This window comes from Lissotriton vulgaris, chromosome 4_1, assembly GCF_964263255.1.
Source record: "Lissotriton vulgaris chromosome 4_1, aLisVul1.2, whole genome shotgun sequence".
NCBI lineage: Eukaryota > Metazoa > Chordata > Amphibia > Caudata > Salamandridae > Lissotriton > Lissotriton vulgaris.
In genome coordinates this window covers 1779531787-1779553628 of record NC_141691.1, presented here as the reverse complement: position 1 = coordinate 1779553628, position 21842 = coordinate 1779531787, and positions in this window count along the sequence as shown.

Below are 21842 nucleotides of genomic sequence, written 5' to 3'. Positions count from 1 at the left end.
AGCTGAATATATCCTCCACTAGTTTCCGAAGTGTTAGTTGAGTGTTCTTATCCACTACTTCCGCCTGGGTAAAAATACTCTTTTTAAGCCCTTTGTCACATTTATTTACTTTTTTGGTAACCCTCTTTTTCCCTAGAATGCCCATAATAGCCCCTTTTGTTGCCCTGTTCAAGTGTGGCAAATTCTCCTTAATTTCGCCATCCGCACACCTAGTCAGACAAACATCATGTGTGGATTATCCTCTCCCTGGTTTCACATTTTTTATCAGCACAGTTGGCACCAAGGGAACAGGAATTCTGGGGGAGTTCTCAATTACAATATTTCCCTCCCCAGAGTCTTGACTCGTATCAAGTCCCAGTTCTTTTTCGGCATTAGCTATTTCCTTATTTAAAGCTCCCACTGCCGAGGTTAAGTATGATATAATAGAAGCAGACTTCCTTGGAATGTTTGCTTTTAGCCCCCCCTGATCCTTGCTACAGAGTTGCTCCTGCTTGCCCATGCTAATGTTGGAGATTTTGATGCTAGGGGGTGGCCCAGCCCAGCCTCTTCCATCTCTGACGGGCGCAGACGGGCCGCCCTTGACCCGGACATGGCCCGGCCGTGGCCCGGGCTCTTCCGCATGTGTCCTGCACTGCGGGAGCCCTGTAATGCTTTTAAAGCGCCTTCGGGCATGTGGTGTGGGCATCGCAACTGTGATGGCCGCTAGGGAGCCTGGGACCTGTGGTCCTGTCCCGCTCCTCCTGTCCCACGCAGTGGCAGCAAACTGCAAAGTTGCAGGGCTTCCCTCTGTGCTCAGTGATCCGGAGCTGCTACATGCCAAGTAAAATGCACACAAATAAAATGAAGGTCAAAAATAAATTGAATAACAATTAGCAATGGTTAACCTCTTCGCCGCTAATGACAAGGGTAACTCGTCATGGACTTTCCATTGATTTCAATGGAAATTACAGCACCAGAGTAATTGTACCTTAGCAGCCAAGTGGTTAAAAGTCAGTTTCCAGGTGGGTTCTGCAGGAAACGGGCATCCAGTTCATCATGAAACAGGAACGAAACACTAGCATCCAGCGAGGAGAGCTCGCAAGAAATAATAGCTCGTACCATTGCCCCAAGTACCCATACCTTCACTTTAACCTTGTTTTTGCCAGCAGAAATATCTGGTTTTATTTATATCATATCCTATCTAAGACCTCTATGAAGGCATACCTTGCCACGCTCCTCATGGTGTTTTTGGGATTCAGTAGAGGTGTGGCACTTTGTTGCAGGCGACCAACAACGGCAGCAAATGACCCCTGGCCTGGCCCTGTGCCCAATCCACTGTTGGTGGACAACCTGTACTGCACTTGACCTTTGGGCTGTCAATCTGAGGCTGGCCTCCTTTCTTGTGTGATTTTATAGGTTCACAGAAAACAGGATCAGTTTTTTTATAATATAAGATCAAAAGTTCTTAACAACTCGAAATCCTGCCCTGCCTGGTCCCAACACATCTCTCTAAATGCCTGTATCATGTTGAGTGATAGGCTTGTCATCTTCACACAGAACAGAAGGGTTTAAAAAACACACACATTGAGAGAAATGACACTGCAGCCTTGTGGTTGCCGACATCTCACATCTTCTGTGAGCCACTTCAATGACTCCAGGCAGAGAGGGTGACTACTGCTTTGGTTGAGGGGCTGTCTGATGTGGAAAAGGCATTTTTTTTGGAAACAAGCAGCGGTCAAAATGTCTGCACATCTTTGATCTAACTGCACATTCTAATAATCTATCAACATTTCGAACATCAGTGTGAGAACACAGCAGCCAGATGAGAAGTTCCAGTCTGGAGATCTTTCGCTCTCAAGGAAATGAAATTCTGTAATTCCGATATGCGCTACATAGATCCCAAAAATATTTTTCCTGATTTAGGGGACAGTACAAATCCTACCTGTGGTGCCCTAGACCTCCATGCAGGAGCCGGTGACGGTGGAATCCCCACTGTGAGTGCCGAGAGAGTCTGCATGAACGGCGCAAGACTTCTGGCATCAGTGTGTGGGCGGAAGTGGCGTCGGTTATCGGCTGGAGTCAGCGAGTTGTGGCTCACGTTTGCTTCTGGGGCTTGTCTGGAAGCGGTGGTCTTGATGGCTGTGTGTTTCTTGCGCTGGAGGCACAGTATTTTTAGTTGGTGGAGAAAACCAGGGAGGAAAGACAGTAGAAACTGCATACAAGTCCAGTAAGTGCCTGGGGGTGAGGAAAAAAACCCTCCCAGGAGTCAACAGTCTACCTGTGAGGAAAAAAGGGTGCGGAAAACAAGGCCAGATACCCATGCACGTACATGAATAACACTACAGTGAAAAGCGAGGCGTTAGCTATTGCCTGAGGAACAGGAATTTTGGGGCATATTATCAAGGGGGTTTATCTCTGCTTTTTTGGCTTTAAAAGCCAAGAAAGCGGAGATAAAATTATCTCCCTATTACCTAGCTGTCGCTAACACCAGTTAGCAACAGCTAGTAGGAGATAGTGACCATCTTGGGCCCCGCTTTGCATGTCAGTGATGTTTATCACTAAAGACATGCAAAGTGGGCGTGCCAAGATGTTAGCGACTGGAAACAGTCGCTAACATCACTATCTCCTATTACCAACTTTTGGAGATATTTGCACTAATGTCAGTAATAGAAGCATCCTTGAATGAGCAGAACAGAGAAGTAGAGGCATGCCATGAAGAAATTCAGTTTCTAAAATAAAAGTGATTGAAAAAGACCTGAGAGATAACATCAAGGCACTTGAAAATAACCCAAGGAGAAATAACCTCAGAATTGTAAATGTTCCAGATTTTGTGATTAATTTGCTAAAAGAATGTATCACCCGGGTGGAGCCTGCATTTTTATAAGAAGACACACAGAGAGTACATCGAGATCCATTTAAAAAAGGAGGAATGAGGAAGAACGCAAAAAGAATCCTGATTACCTTTAAATCCAATATCTTAAAAGATAAAATTGTAAATGAAGCCCTTAAAGCAGGCAGCTAGACCAAAGGAAAATGGTCCTTCCGAATCCGCTCAGATATTTCAAGAGCTACACAGGATAGTCAGTAGTAACTCGGGAAGCACATTCAAGAACTTAGGTCATTGGGAACGACAGCCCAGATGCATTTTCCGGCCTCTCTGAGCATTATGTGGAAGAATCAAATGTATAATGTAAGGGACCCTTAAAAGGTGGGAATTTTCGAAGAACAATTTAAAGTGCAGCAAAAATGAAAACTGTTGAACTGCCTAGAGGGAAGGTATCTCGAAAGGGTGTAAATCCTTAGGTTTACCATATGAAGACTGGGAAGGTTCTACTTAGTCGGAGAAGAAGATAAATTCCCTTTGGTAAACAAATAAAATAATTGTTAAACCAATCATCTCAAATATACCGCAAACCATTCATATCAATCAAACAAAAAACCCATATATCTATTTTTGCACAGCCACATCTAAAACACTATCATATCAGATGCACGGATGCTGAAGGATTGGAAAACACTATAGGATCGAAATGCTTTTGGGAGTTTGTAGGTCCCGCGGTTCAAGATCCTGGAATATCCACTCATTAGGAGGGACAGTATAAACCGATTGACCTGGAATTCCTGGGCACAGTTGAATAGAACTTTCACGACAACGACATCACCCCTTCGCAAGACCTCTGCAACTCCCTCGCCTCCTACTTCCACAACAAGATCGCAGACATACACAACAGCTTCAGCACCCAACCGACGAGCAACACGACCGAACCACCGCCCCCCACCTCCACCCTCCGCGCCTGGACTCCGATCAGCACCGAAGACACCGTCCGCTCACGGAAATTGTGTGGTAAATGTGGTAAATTGTGTGGTCCGCTGTGGTAAATTAAATATTACCCTGTCATAATTTCTATATTTAAACAAAGGGTCATGCATATAATGAGAGGCATAGTCCGTGGTGTCCGATTCAAAAGGGCTTTATTTCAGTAACTCGAGTTAAGGAAGAATCGGGTTCCATCACCACTAAGGTTCAGGAAGGGTCTTCTAAACTTTATTCACAGAGTACAATATTTATACATTCAATCTCGTACATAAGAGGAGGAGCACTCCAGGCAGAGCAAGGGAAAGAGAGAGATAAGAGCATGTGGGCGTGCAAGAGGGCGTACATGTGGGCGTTCACTTGAGGAGTCATAAGTGAGTCATAGGTGGGTGGATACCTGAAGGGGGTTGCATGGCCAGCTTGAACTTCGCCCTACTTGTGTGCGCATATTTACAACAAGGGGTGGTGAGGGACAGAGTCTCTGAATTAAGCAGAAAGCTCTCACCCAGTCAAGAGATCAGGGCTAGATCCAACACCGTTTTTTAGCTCACTGCACCATCCCAGTTTCAGAACCTGGCTGTATGCAAATTAGTCTGTTCCTGTCCCAGTGCATGATGGGAACAGGGCAAACCAAACTACAAAAGCCAATTCTTACACTGGGAAGGAAACAAGCTCCCGGGGACCGGTTTCTGGCATTACAGCCGTCTTCGGCCCGGTTTGCTTGAATCCTGATGGTGCAATGAGCAAGGGTCTCACATCTGAGAATACCCTTCCACGCTTAGGGTGGACAAAAATATTTACAACAAGGGGTGGTGAGGGACAGAGTCTCTGAATTAAGCAGAAAGCTCTCACCCAGTCAAGAGATCAGGGCTAGATCCAACACCGTTTTTTAGCTCACTGCACCATCCCAGTTTCAGAACCTGGCTGTATGCAAATTAGTCTGTTCCTGTCCCAGTGCATGATGGGAACAGGGCAAACCAAACTACAAAAGCCAATTCTTACACTGGGAAGGAAACAAGCTCCCGGGGACCGGTTTCTGGCATTACAGCCGTCTTCGGCCTGGTTTGCTTGAATCCTGATGGTGCAATGAGCAAGGGTCTCACATCTGAGAATACCCTTCCACGCTTAGGGTGGACAAAAATATTTACAACAAGGGGTGGTGAGGGACAGAGTCTCTGAATTAAGCAGAAAGCTCTCACCCAGTCAAGAGATCAGGGCTAGATCCAACACCGTTTTTTAGCTCACTGCACCATCCCAGTTTCAGAACCTGGCTGTATGCAAATTAGTCTGTTCCTGTCCCAGTGCATGATGGGAACAGGGCAAACCAAACTACAAAAGCCAATTCTTACACTGGGAAGGAAACAAGCTCCCGGGGACCGGTTTCTGGCATTACAGCCGTCTTCGGCCCGGTTTGCTTGAATCCTGATGGTGCAATGAGCAAGGGTCTCACATCTGAGAATACCCTTCCACGCTTAGGGTGGACAAAAATATTTACAACAAGGGGTGGTGAGGGATAGAGTCTCTGAATTAAGCAGAAAGCTCTCACCCAGTCAAGAGATCAGGGCTAGATCCAACACCGTTTTTTAGCTCACTGCACCATCCCAGTTTCAGAACCTGGCTGTATGCAAATTAGTCTGTTCCTCCTTTCTGGTAAAGAATTGGCTTGGTAGTTTAGTCTGCCCTGTTCCCATGATGCACTGGGCCAGGGACAGACTGATTTGCATATAGCCAGGTTCTGAGCTGGGATGGGGCAGTGGGATAAATAACGGTGATGGATCAAGCCCTGATCTTTGGACTGGGTAAGAGTGGTCTGCTCAATTCAGACACTCTGTTCATCACCACCCCCTTTTGTAAATCGATTTTGGCCACTATAGGTGTGGCAGGGTATACTCAGACATGAGTCCCTTTCTCACTGCTCCATCAGGATTCAAGCAAGCCGGGCCGAAGACGGCTGAAATGCCAGAAACCGGTCCCCGGTGGCTTGTCTCCTTTCTGGTAAAGAATTGGCTTGGTAGTTTAGTCTGCCCTGTTCCCATGATGCACTGGGCCAGGGACAGACTGATTTGCATATAGCCAGGTTCTGAGCTGGGATGGGGCAGTGAGATAAATAACGGTGATGGATCAAGCCCTGATCTTTGGACTGGGTAAGAGTGGTCTGCTCAATTCAGACACTCTGTTCATCACCACCCCCTTTTGTAAATCTACTTGTGTGCGCAACTTGGTCATGACGTGCAATTGACGTGTAACTGGGGGAAGCTGGGGGGAGCTGACTTTCAGTCTAGTAGTGAGGCCTTCAGTGTCAGGGCGACCAGCACGTCTGGTATTATCTGATATCTTATGTCCGGGGATGTATTATCTGAAGCAAAGGTCGCTCATCACTAAAAGCCAGTGTGGGCATATATTTCTTCGTTCATTGCGTGGGGGCCGTGGGCTTTCTATGGATGCGAGCTCTGCAAATCACTTAAACGGAGACAGAAAGGCTAGGTCCTATCTCTGCAGACGGGTTCTGTTTACCTTCTTCACCAGGCAAGAATGTGATTCTGTAGAGCAAGCAGATAACTTTGTGCAAAATACTGTCTTGGCACCCCGGGCTGGGCCCCTCTCGGCTTAGCCAAAAGTATGCGAGAGGTCAGGGATACGTAGCTGATCTGCAGCTTTCAGAGTGTCTGGATGCATGAAACTTCAATTCGGGGACTGGCTCAGGCTGAGCCACAAAATGGGTTCGAAAATGGGTTCTTCGCGACATTTAAAAGTGTACAATGCAAACACATGGGCCACATGGGCCTCAATGCAAAATTAACGTTTCTTTCATGGAAGACTTGGTGACTGGCATCCCAATGTGGGACGCAAATGCAGAGGCATTATTATTGCAGGCCATAGAGGGAAAATGCATGGGTGACATGCACATACACTAAACGTTGGGGTACATACAGGGGACACATTGGCCATGTAAAATTTCATTTTCCTCACCACTCCGGATCTCCGACCGACCCCTGCCCTCACCACGTCTTCAACAAGGCCGACGCTATCATCGCACCCCACCTGCGGGACATCATCAACACCTCCTTCGACACCGCTACCTTCCCGGAGAGCTGGAAGCACGCCGAACTCAGCGCTCTACTCAAGAAGCCATCGGCTGACCCCACCGACCTCAAGAACTACCGCCCCATCTCGCTGCTCCCGATTCCTGCAAAAGTCATCGAGAAGACCGTCAACAAGCAGCTGGCCGCCTTCCTCGAGACGAACGGATCCCTCGACCCCTCGCAGTCTGGCTTCCGGGCCAACCACAGCACCGAGACCGCCCCGGATCGCAGTCACCGATGACATCCGAACGCTGCTCGACAACGGATAAAAAGCGGCCCTCATCCTCCTCGACCTCTCCGCGGTCTTCGACACTGTCTGCCATCGTACCCTAGTACAACGCCTCAGCAATGTCGGAGTCCAGGAGAAGGCACTGGAGTGGATCATCTCCTTCCTTGCCGGAAGAACACAGAGAGTCTGCCTCCCCCCGTTCAGATCTGAAGCCACCGAAGTCATCTGCGGCGTCCCTCAAGGCTCCTCGCTCAGTCCAACCCTCTTCAACATCTACATGAGCCCCCTCGCAGACATCGTACGCCAGCACAACCTCAACATCATCTCCTACGCTGACGACACCCAGCTGATCCTCTCCCTTGCCAACGACCCCGCCACCGCCAGAGCCAACCATCACGAAGGGATGAAAGAGGTAGCCGAATGGATGATGAACAGCCGCCTGAAACTGAACTCGGACAAGACGGAAGTCCTCATCCTGGGATCCTCACCCTCCGCCTGGAATGACTCCTGGTGGCCCCCCGCCCTAGGCAGCGCACCCAAACCAACAGACCACGCACGCAACCTGGGCTTCATCCTGGACTCCTCCCTCTCCATGACCAGACAAGTCAACGCCGTCTCCTCGTCGTGCTTCAATATCCTGCGCATGCTACGTAAGATCTTCCGGTGGATTCCCACCGAGACCAGGAAGACGGTCACCCAGGCCCTCGTCACCAGCCGTCTGGACTACGGCAACACCCTCTACGCCGGAACCACCACCAAACTCCAGAAGAGACTCCAGCGGATCCAAAACGCCTCAGCACGACTCATCCTGGACATCCCCCGTCGCAGCCACATCTCCGGACACCTGAGAGATCTGCATTGGCTCCCGGTCAACAAGAGAATCACCTTCCGTCTCCTCACCCACGCACACAAAGCCCTACACAGCCAAGGCCCAGGATACCTCAACAGCCGCCTCAACTTCTACGCTCCCAAACGCCAGCTTCGTTCGTCCAGCCACCCCCTCGCCGCCGTCCCCCGCATCCGCAGAGCCACCACAGGGGGACGGTCCTTCTCCTACCTCGCCGCCAAGACATGGAACTCCCTCCCCACCCACCTCCGCCTGACCCAGGACCACCTCACCTTCAGGAAGCAACTCAAGACCTGGTTGTTCGAGCAGTAGCAGATCCCCCCCCAGCGCCTTGAGACCCTCTGGGTAAGTAGTGCGCTATATAAATACGATGATTGATTGATTGATTGACAACAGGATTTTTCAATTGAAATGATTGTATCGCTATTGTAAACGGTGAATCCTTTTCCCTACAAGGACTATTTACGCCTTTAGGATACTGGCCACTGTTGCTTGGGTTTTTGTTTGAAGATGCTAAAAGGAGAGGCACATTATATTTGTCTTGATAAAGGTGGCCATTACTCTGCGAACACCACCGAAACGGCGTGGACTCTTGGGATAAACTAAATCCAGTATAGGGGCCAGTCATTATGATAAAAAAACCTTGAACTGCACACATGTCTAGCATTTGAGTTTTTTTACCTGGATTAGTTCCACGAACCACTAATAAGTGTACTGTCGTATTTGCTATATGTCTCTCTTCTTCTTTTGTTTCATCTTTCTTTTAGACTATACATTTTTAATTACTTTTAATGCGTGGATTACGAGTGTACTATTTGTAGGATATATATATATATATATATATATATATATATATATATATATATATATTACCTACTGGCGGTCGCCAGTAGGTAGTTATAGTTAGGATAATTTTCAATGTTAAATCTCAACATTCTATTTTGAATAACTTTGGCGCCGGTTGACGAATCTGCCTGAAATTTTCAGGAAAATGGTCTCATGGCGGTCCGGTCCTTCCCTGAAAGTTTGGGGGGGATTCGTCAAGCGGGGGCCGAGATAAAAGGGGGGTCCCAAAACGCGTTTTCCCCATGTTAATTTCCATAGGGCGGTCGATTTCACTTTTAGCCCGAACGGCTGAATGGATTTCCACCAAACTTGGCAAAATTGTAGGGACTGGTAGCCCGATGTGCCTTTGCTATGTCTCAAGATATGTGCTCCAGTGGATTTTGAGTAATTTAGGTTCAAAAAAATATATATATCTATAGCCGCGCTCCCGTGCGCGCACGGGAGTGCGCTCCAGGCGCGACACGCGACTTGCGCGCAGGAAGCTGATTGGATCTCAGTTGTCTGTAAACATTCTAAACAGTGCGGAGCGGCCGCCATCTTGTGTCTCGGTAAAATCGAGACACAAGGGGTTTGAAAAAAAAAGGGGCAAATGACCATAAGGGGGAAGAGTAGACCCCCTCTGACCCCCTAGGTTTGATGTAGGGACTAAAATAGGGTCCTGCAGGGCATTAAAAAATTTTTTTCGTTTTGCGCGGGGATATGCGCTCTCCCGTGCGCGCACGGGAGTGCGCTCCAGGCGCGACACGCGACTTGCGCGCAGGAAGCTGATTGGATCATAAGGGGGAAGAGTAGACCCCCTCTGACCCCCTAAATCCAGGACTATATTTATGAAGGCCTTGCGCTGTTAGTTTTGCGCTTCCTGTGCGTCAATTTTTGTGACGCATCAGCGGTGTAAAAAAATGCGCATTGTTATGCAATATTTAAAAAGTGACGCATCTATCTAGATGCGTCACTTTTTAAATATAGTGCAACGAGGTACATTTTATTACACTGCTGGTGTTATGCGTCACTTTTCTGTGCGTACTCCTTATGACGTTCCAGATGTGTCATATTTAATGTATGACGAATCATGTTGCAGATACAATATGGCGCAGAGTTTTAAAAAGTGACCCATGTACCTAGATGCATCACTTTTTAAAAATAGCGTCAGGTATAATATATGCAGAGGGGGTGTTCTCCCGCAAAAAGCTTTGTAATAGCGACGCAGTGAAATCTTTGAGATTTCACTGCGTCAGTTTTAGGATGCTGTTGCGTCAAAATCTTGTGCCTGCTTTACAGCAGGTGTTAGACTGAGGCAAGACCTTTCATATGCTGCTTTCCCCATTTGAAAGGACACATTACTGGAGTTGCGTCACTTTTGTGACGCACTCCAGCAATGCGTTACTTGGAATGTCATAAGGAGTGCGCACAGAAAAGTGACGCATTGCACCAGTAGTGTAAAAAAATGTGTTGCGTTGCGTTATATTTAAAAAGTGAGGTATCTAGGTAGATGGGTCACTTTTTAAAATCAAGCGCCACATTATATCTGCGTGAGGTATAATGCATGCAGAGGGGGTGTTCCCCCACAAAAAGCTTTGTAATAGCGACGCAGTGAAATGTTTGAGATTTCACTGCGTCACTTTTAGGATGCTGTTGCATCCTTTAAATATAGTGCAACGAGGCACATTTTATTACACTGCTGGTGTGATGCGTCACTTTTCTGTACACAGTCCTTATGACATTCCAGATGTGTCATATTTAATGTATGACGAATCATGTTGCAAGGAGTTACAGATACGTCAGTATTTCTGACATATGTGTAAACATAAAAGTGATGCGAGGCCGGCGCAAAATTTTGACGCAATAGCATCCTAAAAGTGACGCAGGGAAATCTCATAGATTTCAGTACGTTGTTATTACCAAGCTTTTTGCGAGGGATTGCCCCCTCTGCATACATTATACCTGATGCAGATACAATATGGCGCAGAGTTTTAAAAAGTGACCCATGTACCTAGATGCGTCACTTTTTAAAAAATAGTGTCAGGTATAATGCATGCAGAGGGGGTGTTCCTTGCAAAAAGCTTGGTAATAATGACGCAGTGCGTCACTTTTAGGATGCAGTTGCGCCAAAATCTTGCGCCTGCTTCACAGCAAACCTTTCACATGGTGCTTTTTCCATGTGAAAGGACACATTACTGGAGTTGCGTCACTTTTGTGACGCACTCCTGCAATGCGTTACTTTTGTGTTTAGAGATATGTCAGAAATACTGACATATCTGTAACTCCTTGCGAATTGATTAGTCATATATTAAATATGACATATGTGGAATGTCATAAGGAGTGCGTCCAGATAAGTGACGCATCGCTATTTTCACGTAGCGATGCGTCACTTTTCAGAAATGAGGCCTCCAGTTTATTCACTGTGTCATAAATTTCTTTTCTAACACTCACCTTCTTTCAGTCCTCCTACTTCACTTCCTTTCACCTCTCATACCTTTCTGTTCTTTCTTACTCATTCTCCTTTCAATTATCAATGCACTATATTTCACTTACTCTTCATTTTTTAAGATTATAGCTCTTTGATGAGAATTGGAGGTAGTTCTGAAAAGAACTTTTGGTTTTCTTCTTTTAACTGAAGAGGAACAAAAACAGGGAATAGAAACTGCTCAACAGGAGCAAAAAGAAAAGAAAAAAATTAGGGGTGGGAAGGGCAGTGATGGTTCTCTAATGCCCGAACCATGAGCAGGACACTTTGCTCCCCATAGGTGAGGAGTTGATTGCAGTATCTGCATCTGACGACCCCATGGTTGAATGCAGGTTGGATGTTTGCTACCTGCCCCTGAGATTGTTCTCTTCCAGAAGAAGTTGCTCCTCCTGTTGATGTAGAGGCCCCACCTCTGGGAACCTCCTGTGCCAGAGCCCTGACACTTTCTCGGGCAAAATTCTGGGGGTGCCTGGTCTCCACATGGCGAATCATAGTGAAGTTGCCAAAAGAGTATTTTTTTTGGGGGTTACCCCGTGACAGGACCTTTTTGCAGATCCTGCACTCTACTTTTGGTGCATTCACCTTCTTCTGGTCTGCTGGAAATTTAAAGAATTTCCAGATGAAATGTCCCTTCACCTTTGGGGTAGGTGGCTCTTCATCAATGAAGTCATCTTCACTGCTGGATGATCTGGCAGCCATGATGAATCCAGGAATATGGAGCAGCAAAAAAGGCAGGTCTTTCAGTCACAAAAGTGAAAGAAGAAGTGAAGGAAATGGGTGGGGATTTCATTCATTGTAAAAAAAAACTGTTAGCAACCAATGAAAAGTGTTATTTTAGGGTCACATGACCTGACGCGCTTACGATGCGCGCTCGGGTGCACTTCCGGGTGCGTTTACGCAGCGCGATCGTAGGCGCTTCCGGGGCGCACACGTGGCGCGATCGTAGGCGCTTTTGCGTGCGTTTAGGCGCCGCGCACGTATGCGCTTCCGAGGGCACGTACGTTGCGCGCCGAAGTGACGTCATCAATCTTTAATAGAAATGCATAATAATTTTCCATATTAAAAAAAACAAATTTTATTTGTATGGTACGAAATGTTTTGCATTATTATTAACTTTTCATTCATATTTTTTTTTCACGAACGACAGTTGCGCTCTGGGTGCGCTTTCAGATGAGCTCTCGGAGAAGCTTACAGGAGAGCTTAGCTGAAAGCTTCCGGGAGCGCGCACCCAGAGCGCAAAAAAAAAAAATTATAAAAAAAATGAATACTTAAAAAAAACAGCAAATTGTAAAAAAAAAAAAGGTTAGAAACTCGATATACAAAGGAATTAGCATTTAAAAAACCTATGAAATACAATGAAAAAACCATAGGTTTCACACCAGTTATAGTTAGGAATTAGCATTTAAAAAACCTTTGAAATTCACTGAAAAAACCATAGGTTTCACACCAGTTATAGTTAGGAATTAGCATTTAAAAAACCTATTAAATTCACTGAAAAAACCATAGGTTTCACACCAGTTATAGTTAGCTGGAAATTTTACTGATATAAAACCATTGAAATTCCCACGTTATAGTTAGTCGGACTCACTATAACTTGCGCGTGCAATGCACTGCTGATGACGTCACATATTACATCACTCATGACATGGTCAGTGACATCACTCATGACATCACTGATGACACCATCCAGTGAATATGTGTCTTTCTGAAAAATAAATATTAGTGAGTTATGTTTAAATATTTAAATACATATATTAGTGTTTCACTTTGTGTATAAGTGGCTACATGTGTTGATAAGTAGCTACATGCGTATGTATATGGGTTATTTGATATTTTTATTAGTATTAGTATGAGTGTCTATATGGTTTGGTGGAGGTATTACTTAGCACATAGATGCATGAGTGACTGACTCTTTGTTTGTATGTGTTTTGAAGACAGCATATGTACAGGACTGTATGGGTGGATGAGTGTCTATATGTGTTTGTTAGTGAGTGAATGACTGTCTCACTAGTGTCTTTATCAGTAACTACATATGTTTTAATCTAGTATATATGAATATTGATGTATATAAGTGAGTATATGTGAGAGTAAGAGATTGTAAGATTTCCTGTTTAAATAAGTATGTGTTTCTATAAGTGATTGTTTAAGAGAATAAATATGTGTAATTTTCAATAGAAGTAAGGTGGAAGTGTGTGTATAACTCTATTTTCAAATAAATGGTTGTTCAATAGTTTATTTGCACGTGTGAATATGTGTGTGAGTAACTTTTGGATGAATGTCGGTGTGTAACAGAATGTATAGGTGTATCTCTTCATATGATGAGTGAGTATATGTATGAGTGACTATATAGAACTGTTGGTGAATGAGTGGATGAGTATATAGATAGTGGAAGTACAGAATTGCTTGTTGTAACTGATATAGGTATGTCCATTTTTTAAAAATTTCAGTTTCTATTTTTGAATATGTGTCTCAAGGGTTACTTTACACTGAGAGGAGGTCTGTCACTGTGTCACAAGGATGGTGTCATCAGTGATGTCATGAGTGATGTCACTGACCATGTCATGAGTGATGTAATATGTGACGTCATCAGCAGTGCATTGCACGCGCAAGTTATAGTGAGTCCGACTAACTATAACGTGGGAATTTCAATGGTTTTATATCAGTAAAATTTCCAGCTAACTATAACTGGTGTGAAACCTATGGTTTTTTCAGTGAATTTAATAGGTTTTTTAAATGCTAATTCCTAACTATAACTGGTGTGAAACCTATGGTTTTTTCAGTGAATATATATATATATGATATATTATTTCTTTTTGATACTTGATTAATTTTTTAATCTCCTTGATTAATTGATATGCTGTCTATGTAATACACTAAATGCTATAATGGTATTTGTTTTGTATAATATGAGGATTTATGAATTCTGTATAATGAACATTTTTTAATGGTTACAACATTTCTTTATTCAAATATAGTTGGCAGTCCATTATTAGTCAGTGGTTGTCTTGTGGCATTGCAAATATAGGTATATGGGGTTTTTTGTATGATTGATATGAATGGTTTGCGGTATATTTGAGATGATTGATTGAATAATTATTTTACTTGGTTACCAAAGGGAATTTATCTTCTTATTTGACTATCAATCAATCAATCAAATAAACTTTATTCAGTTTCACAAAAGTAAAGCATAAAAGTTACAGAAGAATCCAGAATACAATAAAACATAATTAGATTAAATAATATACCATATAGAATATTTAAAAAAACCAAAGCTTCCCATCCTAGTTTAGTCAGAAACAATGAAATCCCTAAAAACCGGACAGACCACAACCCCCTTAGTTTAGAGTTACCCATTAAGGGTGTGAAGAACCGGGTTTTAGAACCCAGCGATAACGCCCGATGTCTTCGGATTCCCCTGCCTCGGCAAACAGGGACACGGGACACTTCTTGGTGACGTCAAAGACCACATTTATTGGCTGCAACCAGGAACAGAGGTCTACGAAGCACAACACAGGTGGTTCACTAGAGACTTTATTTTATGCTCAAAATCACATTCCTGGCTAGCATCAATTACATACAAACTGACCAATCGAACAGTGACATCTCAGACATATCGCATGACGACAATCCCACTTTCCGTCGTCCAGCCCACCAGAAATGACTAGGCAAAATCCAACATTCTTGCTCGAACAGACCGGGCGGACCCATCATAAAGACCTCACCCATATCAATGATTAAGCCATAAAGGAATAAACAGAAACAGATGACAAGCCAGATAGAAGGGTGTGTGCATGTACCATGAAATCAGCAATGTCCTACTAGTTGATCTTTATCTGACCAGCTGCTTAACAAGGAACTGGCTCAACGAGGTCAGCCTCGGGCAAGGGAATCAGTTCAGCCAGGTCACTCAAAAGTCAGCTAAAGGTGTACGTGTCCCAAAGACTCGCTCAGCCGTAGTCATCGGCCCATGTGAGGGCAACAACACAAAATGGCTGCCGTACACAAAATGGAACCCAAAGGTTCGAATGAAATCCCTGAATAAGCAGTGTTCTCATTGATCAATTATGACGGAAACACTCGTACATACCGCACTCGTCATTTGCGGTCTGCTGACACCAAAATCGTCTATATCCGATGACCTTCATTGAACGGGTTCAGAATCACGGAACCACAGACCCTCAAACCACAGAACCACAGGTGGACTTGTCCTCCTCGGCCTAAAAAGTCCTTAAACGATCCTCACTTGTGCTTAAGAATCTAGACAATCCATTGTTCTTACAGTGGATTTTAAATAGCCAACAATAAAATATATTCAGTCCTCCTTCAGCAATTGTAGATACAAGAGAGCATGGCGAACCTGGGTAAAATTCAACCTCTTTAGGAGAGGAAGTAAGAAATGCCTCTGAGGTATTACAAAAAAGGTACAGAAGAGCCCAAAGTGTAGCAGATCCCGTGGAGACTTTCCGTAGCAGCGCAAGGTGCCATCAATTTTCCTCTACTGCACCCTCTTGGCCTGGCAGGCAAGTGGTGGAAAAAATTAATTCGAAACCTACTCAATAAAAATTGCTCATATGTAAATAAAGACCTCAAAAGATATGGTTCAAAAGATGGGGTCATTTTGAGCGTTAAAAAAAATCAAACACTAGGTTTCTGAAGTTCACGGTCATCTCTTTCCAATTTTCTTAAGGTAAAAAAGGAATCCCTAATTTTCTCCACGTCCTTCTTTACAATAGTTTTGGGATTAGAGTATAAATCACCTTGTCCTAAACCTTCAAGGCTATTTTTAATATATTTGAGCGAAGGAATTCGGGACACATTATCAAGAGCCATACACTCTTTTAAAATTACATGGTTAAGAGCTAATGCCTCATTCAGCCAACATTTCAGCCAAAATACAGGAGGGCATAATGCCAAGATGACACTCAAATAGGGGACACCCAGTTCCTCATGGGCCACCAGGTTAGTCAAACCACGCGGAACACACAGCAGGTGTTTCCAAAAAGTATTCTCCGCCACCTGAAGAGAATCCGCTGAAATGTGTCCCCAAATTTCACTACAATAACTAGCTGTAGCCTCACTTTTTGCTTGATAGATTTTTAGGATAGCCGCAATTGGTCTCTTCCCTAGTTTGGAAGCAAAATTAAATATGGCTGCTTTCCCCCGGGCCAGATCGCCCTTTTTCCTGCATAATTGTGGCTCCCATTTTAACTGGTCATCCATAAGGACCCCAAGGTAGGAAAAAATATTGGTGCGAGGGACTATAGCGGGCCAACCCTAATTTGAAAACTTTTTGGGGACAAGACCCCACTTGCATTACATAATACATCGAATTATTGACACATAGGTCCCTGTCCAACATAAAGTTGGAAAAAATCTAACAAAGATTGCAGACCTCTAGCAGTCCTCGTAAAGGACTGCGTCATCCACATATAGGAGGACGGGAAGACCACGTCGCCATACATACGGATAATGTAACCCCATGGGTCTTAACACTCATGGTCATTGAGGTACAGATTAAACAAGAATGGGGCCAGGATACATTCTTGCCGTACTCCCCTCCTGATACAAAGTCCCGGGAGACATAGAGATCCTGGGAAAATCTAACATTGGTTGTAGTCTTCCTATGCAGGTTCTCTAAAAAGTTAACAATATTAATCTCTACCCCCATAGCCCTCATGGACTGCCACTATTTATCCCTGTTCATGCAATCAAATGCGGAAGACTGGTCCATGAAGGCTAGGTAGACTGTGCCTGGACGCGCCACCGTATATTTGCTTAAAAACGTCATTAAATTAAGGGATTGGGCCATGTTAGACCGGCCGGGATGAAATCCAAACTGAACATCTGACAGGATCTTATGATCTTTCGCCCAAATGGAAAGTCTTTCCAAAAGTACACAACACATCACCTTAACCACTGAATCAAGGAGGGAGATTGGCCTATAGCAGTAGGTGCTATTCCCATCACCCTTCTTGAAGACGGGGACTATAGTAGAAGTTGCCTAAGACTCAGGACAACCACTCAAAGTGCTGCGTTAAACACAGCCACAAGGACCGGAGCCCAAAAGAGTGGGTTTGACTTAAAAAGATCAGGAGGAATACCATCTGGTCCTGGAGCTTTGTTGGCGGTTAATCCTACAATACCAGACTCGACCTCTCCCTGTTCGCAAACCATTACAGAGGCATCCATAACATGGCCTGCCAGACAGGTTTGCTCCGTTGGGCTTTCAAACATTGTTTCAAAATGGAGCACCCATTCTTCCTCTGTAATATGCGAGTCTAAAGCCCCCTCTACTTTATGTTCAAAGAGTGGTCTATTAACAATGCGCCAAAATCTGGAGCTATTCCTAAGAGTACTCGGCTCAGCTAACTCCCTCCAGGACTCCTCCTTCAAATCTCCCTTCTGTTTGGCTAATATTATTTTATACTCTTTGTTGCACACGCAGACCAGCAATTGGTTTCTCAACATAGCTATCAAGGCTTCCTTCAGCTTTCTCGCCACCTGGGAGCAAGAAGAATCGAGCCACCTGGGGGTTGAAGTCGTACCCCTACGAGCCGGTACACTTAGAAGTTCTCCAATTTTAATGGAGATAAGATTATAAGCACTGATAACCTCCCCCGAGGAACTAACCTGTGAGGTACACAGTGCAAGCTTGGAAGCACAAGGGGCCATATTTTCAAGAACAGCATTAAAATTATCGCCGCTTTAGCAGCAGAAAACTGCTGCTAAAATGGCGATAATGGGCTTAATATTATGCCCGAGAGAATTCCCATAGATGCACAGGTTGACACCAGAAACTGGGCTTCTATGGGAATTCACAAGGGCATATTTTCAAGTCCATTATCGCTGCTTTAGCAGCAGTTTCCTGCCGCTAAAGCGGTGATAATTTTAACGCTGTTCTTGATAATATGCCCCAAGATTCTTTAACTTCATAATAAAACTTATTTGGTGAGATCTGTGACCACTTAAACCGCCATTATCAGTCTGTTGGTTTTAGCGTACCCTTAGATGCCACGCTACTATTTCCTAATAAAAGCAGATCACACAGTTGGGCACAGAGCAGTTTGTGGTCACTAAAAGCACTTTCCACAATAGTGAAACTGCAGAATAAAGCTTGCAAAGAGGATGAAATTAAAATGAAAGAACCACTACCTCTCCCTTTAAAAGTGGGAAAAATAGCTATGCTATGCGGGTCGGGTAGTGACATCAAGTCAAGTTCATTTTATAAATCATTTAATAATTCCCCCTGGCCAGAATATTACAAGTGAATCCCCCTCATCCAAGGGGCACCCTAACTCAGAAATACATGTTAACCTTGGGTCTCCACAAGGATGGATGTTAAAATCTCCCAACACCACTAGGTTATATAAGTTAGAACTAAAGGACTGCCTTATGAATGAACCCAGAGATGTAATATAAAAGACACCTGATGGGCATGCCACAGAGTATTAAAAAGGAATGAGACTCCCTCCTGTGGCACCCCTTTTTAGTATCATCGCCTGTATCCCTGGACTTGAAGATGGCACTACCTGGATCTGGCAGTCGACTGCCAGTGATATATAAGTAACAGGGCCACCCCTCGATCTTCCGTCCAAGTAGGGGGAGGCTGGCACAAAAAAAGCCTTCTATCCCTCCAAGAATAAATCACAGTCCATCAGCCACGTTTCTTGTAGACAAATCACAGAAAATTGGTTCACAAACTGCAACCATGAAGGATCTTGGATCTTGTTGGCCAAACCTGCTACATTCCACAATAAGATATTATTAGCACACAGGCATTGGGCTTCCTCGACTATCACTAGAGAATGCTGTTTATTAGGATCCTGCTCAGAAGCAGATACGCTTGGGGCCCCCTCAGCTACCACTGGGGAATGCTGTGTAATAGGATCTGGCTCCGTACCAGAAGGTGTAAGGCTCCTGAGTCAATCACACTCCTCCAACCATGCCAAGGTAGAAAATCTATTACTTAACTCCAGGTTAGGAGGGGCAGTATACTGCCAGCCAGGCAGCAATGTTGCATGATCTAATGGTGTAGGCAATTGTGCAAGTGCACCCTTATTGGTGTGCTTCCGTAGAGAAGTTTCTAGGGATATCCATGGGTGAATCAGGTTTATAAAAGAAACCCAGTGGTAGAGCCCTTAAAACCGATCCAGCCTTTTAGAAAGGCAGGGTATCTGTTCCTAGACAAAATCCTACCAGCAAGAAGTGGGTGATCAAAATTAATAATAACACAGTCGCCAATACCCAATTTGTCTGAGCTGCCAATTCGGCTAACTCTGAGCACCATGATGATATTATTGGCCACCCGTGCACCCAAAACAGTATTAGTAGATAGCCAATGCAATGCTTTATTTTTTAACTGTTTGTACAAGGAAGGGGCTTGGCCCATCAAAGTTAAGGAGGGAGGGTAGGGCCGATTATCAAGAGCAAACGAAGAAAATGTACCACTACCACCAATATTTTGAAAAATTATTTAAACAGAATAAACGGAAATCAATACGTGTATCCTAGCCATCTATTTAGGCTGATTAGTTTTAATTATTCAACATATTTAAAAAAAGAGAGGGACATGTAGTCAACTCAACAGAGAATCCATTTTAGTGAAGTTACACTAGCAATACATACAGACAAAAATGATAATTACCACAAATTAATTGCACAAATACATGTAACTAATATTACAAAAAGTCACAAATCATTTACAAAAAGTTGATCAAACGTAAAATCACGATAACGTTGAAAATACATTGGCCATTAATATTGAGTATAGCCTGAATCTTGTCAAGAGGATACTCTGCGTAAATTTCGCAATTGCTATTGTATATAGCGGTCTTTCTGCTAAATGACGAATTGTTTATTATTATGCAAAACTGATTCTATTTTTTCATATTCTAATTGTCTCACTGTGTATTGTATTTTCAACGTTATCGTGATTTTACGTTTGATCAACTTTTTGTAAATGATTTGTGACTTTTTGTAATATTAGTTACATGTATTTGTGCAATTAATTTGTGGTAATTATCATTTTTGTCTGTATGTATTGCTAGTGTAACTTCACTAAAATGGATTCTCTGTTGAGTTGACTACATGTCCCTCTCTTTTTTTAAATATGTTGAATAATTAAAACTAATCAGCCTAAATAGATGGCTAGGATACACGTATTGATTTCCGTTTATTCTGTTTAAATAATTTTTCAAAATATTGGTGGTAGTGGTACATTTTCTTCGTTTGCTCTTTATTTTTTAACTGGCCATAATCCTCATTGATACCACAGGGGAGAGATGGAACATTCCCCAGAACAATTTTATACGGGCTGGATTCGGGTGGTAGGTCAATAACTGGAAGTCTTGATGACTGGGCCACTTCACTGCCCATCATCTGGGACCTTGAGTAATGACTTTCACCCGTACCATTAGCCTGTACAGGGGTATCCCTTCTCTCAGTAGTGCCCTTATTCCTAACTCCAAGCCCCCCCTGTACTACAGGCTGCATCTAAAGTTGAATATGTTCCTGATCCACAATAATATTCATCAGGTTTGTCCATACTCCGGGGACTCTTGCAGTACTCTGGCTCTGATTAGTCTTTAACCCTTATGCCAAGGGAGGTAAGTCATTACTGTTCCGGGTTACTAAGGTTTTCTCGATCCTAGGCAGCCTCTCCACAATGGGGCTCAATTTTAAATCCAGTAAGCTGGTCATCACTGCCTGGAAGGCATTCAACGCCCCTGGAAGATCCAGAATAGAAGTAGGTGTAGAGGGTATCATGGCGGGGACCGGTGTTTTAGGGACGAAATTGAGTTTTTGATTTCTTCTCTTTACCCCCAATCAGTTGACATTTACGTTTAAAACCCCCACCTACCCGTGAACTCCCTTTATTTACCAGGTTAGCACTGCTAGAAGCTGGGTTTAAATCCATCGGCTTGCTGGTCGCCTTAACACCAATTTCCAGAGGGAGTATAGATTCACTAACCCCTTTCTTACATATTGTAACAATAGGCAGAAGAGGCTTTGGTGCTTGCTCAGTGGAGGCTGTTAACACTTTAGTTGCCCCCTCGCCAACCTGTGAGATCTCGATGAGCCCCAAGCTATTGGGTATGCTTGAAGGTTCATTGTCGCTCTCTATAAGAGGACAGTACACCTTACTTACTGGGGACCTAGAAAGGCGCCTGTTGACCAACTCAATCTTCTTATCTATCACTGCCACAGCCCGCTGCTAAAACGAGTCCATGGTGGTTACTGACGCAGTAGAGACAGTCCTTCACTTCACCAAGGCGGTAGCCGGTACAACTTTACGTCTGACCATGATCGAGGGATCAAGACTGGAAGACTAAAGAGTAAATAAACAAAGTGAGCTATGCCAACGGAAAATGGTAACTAATAAGGGGCAAAACAAATAGGCCCTCCTATCTCTCCGGGCAAGAGATCACTTCAATACTTGCAGTCACGAAAATGAACAGGGCCAAACCACAACGAGGACCAGAACTGCCTCCGCTGCTTGTAATATGAAGAATGGTAGATGCTTAGGCAATGCTCCACTTATTTTAGCGGTTTAAGACTCCAAGGTTACCGTTGACAGATCC